Here is an 8,991-nt window from a genome sequence, read left to right on the forward strand (position 1 = left end):
CACGAACCCGCGCCTCCTGCATCGGCAGGCGGACTCTCAAGCACTGCGCCACCAGGGAAGCCCGACCCCTCATGTATTTTTAATGTTCCTAACATTGATTTTTCATTTTCTTTCCTGAAAGAACATGTTACATAAAATGAAAGAATCTATTCTCAGGTGAATAATTTTTATATCAGCTATTCTTATAAGGTAAAAGTTTACTTATTTTCCATTCATAATGTGTTATATGTAAGTAATTATGCTGCCATTTAAGAAAAATGAGTATGATTATGTTATTAGTAATAAGCTTTAAGAACTGAAAACTTAAGACAGCCCTTCGTTTGGTATGAAATGGATCCTTTGTTATTTAGTGTCGATAAACGAATAATGAGTGTCTCATATTAAAAATGAAGAAAAAACCTGGCACTAGAATTGTTAGTAATTTATTTTTAGTATCTGTGGGGTTTCTACAAGAATGTTCAAGGAGGAACATTGACAGTTACTTGTGTTTTAATTCATATTCATATTTTAATCTTAAACTAGACATTCTTTAGATCTTTTTGTCTCAAATCTATTTTGTGAAAATGTAAAGCAATCATTTTTACTTACATTTTATTACATTTAACAGATTAAATTATTCCCACACATTTAATACATACTTATCATTTTCCTTAGAATGTTTGAATAAATTGATTCTCTTAACACTTAGATAAGATTTTAGATTTAATGAACCAATTTTTCTCAAGTACCTAAAGCAGCTCTTGCAACTCTAACTCATCAGATTAAGCAAATTAATAATTTTAAGCACCTTAAAAATAGCATACACAAAACTACATGATTAGAAAGCTTGCTACCACACTTGCATAAATACAGAATTCCAAAAAAAAATCAGTAATTTAAAGTAATTCTTTTTTTTTTATTGGAATATAATTGCTTTACAATGTTGTGTTCGTTTCTGCTGTACAACCATATGAATCAGCTATATGTATACATATATCCCCTCCCTCTGGGACCTCCCTCTCCCCTCCCCCCTTCCCACCCACCTAGGTCATCACAGAGCACCGAGCCGAGCCCCCTGTGCTACACAGCAGGTTCCCACTAGCTGTCTGTTTTACACATGGTAGTGTATATATGTCAATCCCAATCTCCCAATTCATCCCGTGTCTACACACACACCTTCCCAGGGTCACAAGCGTTGCCAATAAAAGGGCCATCTCAGGTCACCGAAGTTCACCTCTTGATAACTTGAGACTAAGAGGTGGGTGATGCTGGGGAGGTTTTGCCCAGGTAAAGACTGGAACTGCTCAAGGGCGTAATTACAGTAAATGCTAACATAAGCATAAAACCTGCATCTACCCTCAAAGAGTAAGCTGGCAACTGTTCAGGTGACTGCTTTTTTATGTTCAAGCTTTGACTTTTTGAGCTTCTAGCTGTGACTTAACAGTTTCAGGTTTTTGCAACCCGGTGCTTTTTCCTAAGACAAGATATCACTTAAGTTTTATTGTCAGGTCGGCTCTAAATTCGTGGTAATAGGATTTTCCAAGTTCTGTGTTGTAACTATAGTGTCACCTTCTTAGCTGAAGACTGGCTAAATGAATCCCTCACTTGGGTTGCGATTTTATTTCCCTTTTATTTGTAATTCTTCTGTGTCTCATTAACCACAATACTGCAGTCATTTTATTAACAGTGGGATATCATTATTGTTCTGCATCACATTATCTAATTCTTATTGTAGGAAAAGATATTGAATGCTAATTATCTTGTTTATGTATTGGCTCGTAATTTCTTCGGCCACATTATACTGTTGACATTATTAAGTAATTATTACATAATTGATACTTGTCTTCCGTTGACTACATCAAACACGTCAGAAGTATGTGAAATCAAGTCTGTGACTGAATGAGATCAAAAGTGTTCTCGGTCCAGCTTTTTAAATTGATAAACCCTTAATTCTAATCTCAACTATATTTCTTAATTTTTAAAGGCATTTTTGCTTTAATTTTTCTCGTTGCTTATAAATTTATTTATTTATTTTTGGCTGTGTTGGGTCTCCGTTGCTGTGCACAGGCTTTCTGTAGTTGCGGCGAGCGGGGGCTACTCTTCGTTGCAGTGCGCTGGCTTCTCATTGCGGTGGCTTCTCTCGTTGCGGAGCACGGGCTCTAGGTGCGCGGGCTTCAGTAGTCGTGGCACGTGGGCTCAGTGGTTGCGGCTCCCGGGCTCTAGAGCACAGGCTCAGTAGTTGTGGCGCACGGGCTTAGTTGCTCCGCGGCATGTGGGATCTTCCCGGACCAGGGCTCAAACCCGTGTCCCCCTGCATTGGCAGGCGGACTCTTAACCACTGCGCCACCAGGGAAGTCCCTGCTTTAACTTTTAATGAATAGGCAATATAGACGATTCAAAATTTTAAAGTAAAAAGTAAAGACTAAAAAAGTAGGTCAGCCTTGCTCTTCTGCTCTTTAAGGAAAGACTAAATCTTCCTACAAACTAAAAAATGGAAGTTCTGGTCTTCAAATATATGCAAGTCTAGCTTTTATTTGGCTGGTTAAAGAAATACAACTTTAAAAGGGTGGTTGTCACCACTAAGTATGCGTGCTTCAGAATTTACCTTCCCCAAACCAAGGCATTAGGTAGTCCTAATGGAACTGTGACGGTGTCCAAAATCTTTAAGGTTTAAACGAGGATTGCTTTTCGTGTATCATTCGTGTATTCACAAATATTTTATTGCATGCCTCCTTTGAATCAGCACTTACAAACACTGGGGATACATAGCTGAAATAAAAAATCTCTGCCCTCGCTGAACTTTCAACGTAGCAGAATGAGACAAACTACTAAAAAATATGTATGTATATAATGCATTAGATGCTGAGAAAAGAAGATAAGGAATGTTGGAGTGGAGTGGATGTTGCAAGTGAGTTATGGTAACACCACACTGAGACGGCGAGCTGGTGAGTGAGCAGTGTGGACAGAGGGACGGCAAGTGCCAAGGCTCCGAGGCACAGTGTGTGGCTTGTTTGAGAGCAGCAGGACTTGTGAGGCTTGAGTGGACCGATCAAGCTGGGGGCACTAGTAAAAGATGGGCTCAGAGAGAAACCCCAGGGGCTGTGATGGACATTGTGTGGACTTTGTGTGCGACGAGAAGTTACGGGAGGGTTTTGAGTAGAGGAGGGACATCATCTGATATATTTGAACAGGAGCAACTTAGCTGCTGTGTTGAACGTAAAAGGGATGCAGTGGTGGGGAGGGGAAGGGGGAGAAAGAAAGACCTGGTAGGAGGCAACTGCATCTGATTAGGCAAGAGGTTAAGATGAGTTGAATCAGGAAGTGGTGAGAAATGGTTGGATTCTCAACGTTTTGAAGGTAGAGCTAGGATGGCGCTGTGGGAAAGAGAGTCACCGGCCCCAAGTTTTTTTTTTTTTTTAATCTGAGCTACTGGAAGGGTGGAATTGTCCTCAGTTATTTTCTCTTTGACCTCATCTTCTGTTAACATCAGATGGGATGAAGAGCATGAAAGTTCAGGTTTAAGGATGTGGGGGAAAGATTGGGAATAAGTTTTAAAGTTTGAGATGCTCGTTAGACGTCTGAGTGGAGAGGTCCAGTAGGTAAAGGAAGTAAACATCTGAAGCAGTGTTGGTTTCGGCACCGGCTCCTAAGCTGAGAACCACAGTGGCGTAAAAAGTGCAGAATGTCTTAGCATTAGTAAAATGGATGACATTCAGGTACGATGCCGGAAGTCAAGGATTCCATCCAGAGAAAGGCAATTCTGAGAACACATTTGAGACCCAGTGTTCTCATGTCTGCAGTGTTCTGGGCTTTCTGTCTGCAGTCCCTGAATTTATGATCAGAACAGACACACTTGGGAGTTGGCATAACCTGCTTTGTGACAAGATGTCCCCTCGGGAGAAAATATCCCTCTTTGAGAACACCGATTTAATGCATAGATTTGAGTTGAAAATAGATTCATTTACCCAAAGGTTTCCGTGGAAAAGTCATCTTTAACACATTTCTGTGGTTTTTGCATACACAGGTAATGTTCCAATTCTGCTCGAGGGCGGTGGCTTCCTGGTTCTGGTCCACTCGGATTGAGGTAGAAAACACATCTTTTAAATTCCGGTTTTTAAAATATAGATGTTGTGTCAGAGTTTGATAGAATCCATCTGCAAACTTATTCTGAAGGTCTTTGTGTGCCTATTGGAAGGCTTCTCTTAGTGCTGTTTTGAGTTAATCTTGGATTATCTTTTGGTTATTTTGTGACCTGTCTTCTTCTTACATGTCAAGTTATTTATCTGCTCCTCTTAAGCCATTTCTTAATGAGGTTCCCAATTGGGGACTGTTCGTTTTGGGGCGGGGATCACTATTTACAAGCCTTCATTATGAATATTAGAAATGTGTGCCCGAGATAAACATAACTGTCTATACAGAGCCACGCGTCTGTATATCTTTGCTTACCTCTTGAAGTTCAAGGTAAGAACCTTAGAAAAAGCCTACTGGCTCTATTTGGCTTACAGTCATTTAAATCAACACATACATTGTTACTGCAAGATGCAAACCCCAGGATCTTGTCTTGGGCTTCCTGGATATTCTCATGCGGTAGGAGATACAAGGTCTATCCAGCAGACTACTGAGCAAATGATATTGAGGACTGAATTGTATTAAAAAGCCACTGCAAGTTTCTCGGTCATTTTAGTGTAATTGAAAGTCAAAAGAAATTAGAATAACAGCTTACAGTTTAAATTCAAAGCTGGAGGATAATGAGTCTCACACTGGAAATGTGGCAATGCCAGGGAGTTTTTTTATTCAAAAGCGTTTCATCTCAGACTTCATAATTAAGGTCCAGTCTCCCCCCGACCACCACCGCAGAGCTGGTTAGACGCACAGTTTCCAATCCTGCCAGGTGTGAAAGCAACACAGTACAGGCTGCAAGTGCCTCGTGAAGACACGGCAAAATGGGAAGCCTCTGGCCACCAGATGGCAGCAGAGGGCTGTGCTGCAGGGGCCCCGTCCCCATCCAGAAAGGGGTGGATGGAGGCAGCGCAAGCCTGTGACACAAGAAGAGCCCAAGCTGGAGCCAGCAAGTCAGCCTGGGAAGCCGGAGCCTAAACTCCACGGAGCAGAAGGGCCATCCTTGTGCTAGTTCATCTGGGAAATAGGAGACAGCAAGGTTCAGAATGTCAGAACAAAAAAACAAGTGATGAGCGGGCCAGAGAAGTCCCCGCAGGACAGCCAGAGGTTAAGAAAGGACCGGAGCTGTGTGTAGCAAGAGCTTGAGGCTGGGTTTTAAATCATCAGTGTTAAATCTCCCCTTTGGTCCCTTTAAGGCGACACAAAAAGTAAACCTTTCAGGGACTCTCGAAAAGACAGGCAAGGAATCCTCTGTTATCTCTCATCCCGAAAGTCGATGTTACTGGCAACCGGGATGATGGGGAGACGGATGGGCAGAGACGGGAACACAGAACCCCCAGGAAACAGGTTCTCCGGGGGGCCAATACTGGCAATACTGATATAATCACAGTCTGAGTTTTACTGCTCCCCCTAATAGTAAAACTAGTGATACCCACACATTTGAGAAAACCCAGTTTATCTTCTTCCCGTATAAATGAGGACTTAAGAATGTCCATGATAATGTTCAGGCGGGAGAAAGCATCAAGACGAGTCAAAAGTGTCATTTTATTGGAATATTGTAAAAGCAGACTCGATGTATACCAACTAAGATTTAGAAAGAGTAATTGCTGACATTTACCAAGGACTCACTCTGTGCAGGGCATTGTTCCATTGTTCTATGCACTCCTGTAGGCTCGTGATTCCCTGCCAGACGCATCAGAAGCAGCTGGGGGTTTGTTAGACGTGTGAATTCTCAGATCCTCCCCAGATCTACGGGATCAGAGACCCCAGGACTGGGATCCAGCCATCTGTGTTTTAACAAACCGTCCTGGTGATGCTGATGCGGCTCAAGTCTGGGAACCACCGGTGTTGACTATCACATTTAATCCTTACATCAACCCCGAGAAAGAAGGACGTTTATTTTCACCTTCCACTTTACAGCTGGAAACTCTGAGGCCAGAGAAGTTAAGTGATTTACCCAGTGACCCTGAGTTCCTAAGTGGCTGAGCTGGGATTTGAACCCAGGCAGTGTGACATCAGGGCTTATATTCTCCGTCCCTTCCTTCCATAAAGTGACACTGAGCCCTGTCATGGCATCTGGCTTCTGTCTTGCCATACTCGCAGAATACTGAACTCACTAGTGGGGGAGCCCCATGCGTGACAGGCAGACCTCTCAGGGGTGTTCACGCACTCCCACACACAGGTGGGGCGCACGTCGCCAAAGGTGGCCAGTGGTGGCTGAAGTCCCACCATTTGTCTTGTCTTCCTGCCAAGTCAGCTGAAGATAATCAGCCAGCAGTGGTCGGTTGTGAAACGCGCAGTAAAACGAGAATCAGCATTAGCAACAGCGGGGATTTGCCGACTTGAATGTATCCAAATTGCCTGCTTTGAGAAGATCCTGATTCAAGCGAAACCAGAGGAGTCTGGACAAAAGTTGTCAAAGGCCTGAAGAAGGAAGCCGTTCTCTGGAGTTTTTAGCAACTTCCCCTGGGAGGCTCCTGAAAATTAATTCCTTCTGACTTAGATGCCGTTCGCTCACTTCAGTAAGCCGCATTTGTGAAGAACCCATAATCGGAAGATTCTCTGACGGTGGTAAAGAAGTCTTACATCACTCTGAGGTGCTTGAGTGCCTGGGGGGCCCCCAGGCTGGACTGAAATTCAGTCACAAGCTTTGTAGTGGGTCAGTCTGTCAATGATCAAATTCATTTTCTTTTGTTCTTAAATTCCTACATTGGGCCGGACACTAGTTTAGGAGCCGGGGAAACGGAGGCTAACGATACAGTCTTGACTTTACAGGGCTTAAGAGTATTTGGGGGAGTTACAGAGAAGTAACTGGTGTATTCCTTATCCATTTTTGCATAACAAATCATCCCCAAATGTAGCATCTGAAAACAATGTACATTAATCAACTCACAGTTTCTGTAGGTCAGAAATCTGAGCAGAGCTTAGTTGTGTGCTTTTAAAATTAATGAGCCAACAGGGAGAAAAAAAGGCAATTTGGAGGAGGAAATACCAACTACGAAAGATACAATTAATACAGCATCGTGAAAAGAAACAGGATATTATACAAGAGTCACAGGGTGAGACTACATCAGGAACAATCGGCTTTATCCCAGGAATTCAACTTCAGAGAATCGTGAGAATTGCTAGAAAACAGAAATCGTAAAACGGTCAATCTACGCAGATTAACGTTTGGTTTAGAAAATTCCGAAGTTTTCCAATCAGAATAAACAAGAGAGCTCCGCAGAGCTCAAAACTAACGTGCAAAATGAACCCTGCTCCTCCAGGCCAGCAACAATTAATTAGAAAATGTTAAAAAAAATAGATCCTATCACGTTTGTAACGGAAACTCTGTGCTACTACGTAGAAACGCATCTTGCAAAAGACACGGAAGACTTTGAGGGAAAAACACGTGACTTTTCTTGAAAGACGTAAAAGTGACCCAAATACACGAGTTTTCATCACGTTGCGGGGAGGGCGGGATTCACGGTGATACAGAAGTGAATTCTCTTAAACTGCAGCTGCGAGGGCCAAGCCGCTAGGGTCGGGGGGAGGTCACAGGGGGGACGTGACCTCTGGTTGACCCGCGAGCCGCTCCACCCCTCCCCCACCCTAGAGGGAGCCTTCTGCCCGCGGGCCCCGCCCGGCGGGCCTCCCAAGGGTGCGGCCCTGCGAGCGAACAGAACGCGTGGTGTGTCGTTGAGGCCGTGAGGATGCGACTGAGGCCCCTGCCCAGGCCTGGAAGACTCTGGCGGCGGAGGCCCCGCCCCTTGCCCCTTCCCCCGCCCCCGTGCGTGCCTGCCCCCGCGCTCTGGTGATTCTCGAATATTCCAGACCCTCGTCCAGCAAAAGGCTACGACTCCCCCGCAGAGGCTCAGCGGCTGGCTGGCACGTTTCAGCAAGCAAGTGCTTTCCGCTGAGATTGGGCCTCTGACTCGAGGGAGGACGGACGGGCCAATCGTCTCTGGACGTTTCCGTGAAGCCAAGACGGAGGGTGCCGAGCTGCCCCTCCCCCGGGGGCTTGGGTTTGCAGGGGAGACGGTAGGCGCACCTGCCGGGAGCAAAGGGTCAGACCTCGGGCCCAGGACCCAGAGGGAGGAAGAAGGCTAAGGAGACGATTGAGAAAAGAGAGCTGGGAAAGGGGGCCTCCTGCACGGTTGGTGGGGATGCAGACGGGTGCAGCCGCTGCGGACACCAGCGCGGAGGCCCTTAGAAACTGAAGACAGAGCTGCCATGGGATCGTGCAGTGCCACTCCCGGGCGTGCCTCTGGAGAAGACTCTAATTCGAAAAGATGCGCGCACCCCAGCGTTCATGGCGCGCGGTCCTGTTCGCAGTAGCCAAGACGTGGAAGCCGCCTAAGTGTCCATCGACAGAGGACTGGATCAAGAAGGTGTGGTGCATACCTGCGGCGGGATACTGCGCAGCCTTAAAGAAAAATGAAATATTGCCATTTGCAGCAACATGGGTGGACCTAGAGAATATTACACTTAGTGCAGTAAGTCAGAGAAAGACAGATATTATATGATGTCACTTACATGTGGAATCTAAAAGTTAATACAAATGAATCTATATACAAAACAGAAACAGACTCACAGGCATAAAAAACAAGCTTACGATTACCGAAGGGAGAAGGAAGGGGCAGAGGGATAAGTTAGGAGTATGAGCTGTTTGTTTGGATGAGTGGTTTGTGGGCTCTTAGTTCCCCAGCCAGGATGGAACCCAGGCCCTCAGCAGTGAAAGCGCCAAGCCCTAGCCACTGGGCCGCCAGGGAACTCCCAGCAATACAGGATTAACAGATACACATTACTATTTGTAAACTAGATAAGCAACAAGCATTTACTGTAGAGCACAGGGAACTGTATTCAATATCTTGTAATAACCAATAATGGGAAAGAATCAAAAAAAAAAAAAAT

This window comes from Lipotes vexillifer, unplaced genomic scaffold (genome assembly GCF_000442215.2).
Source record: "Lipotes vexillifer unplaced genomic scaffold, Lipotes_vexillifer_v1.1 scaffold664, whole genome shotgun sequence".
Lineage (NCBI taxonomy): Eukaryota > Metazoa > Chordata > Mammalia > Artiodactyla > Lipotidae > Lipotes > Lipotes vexillifer.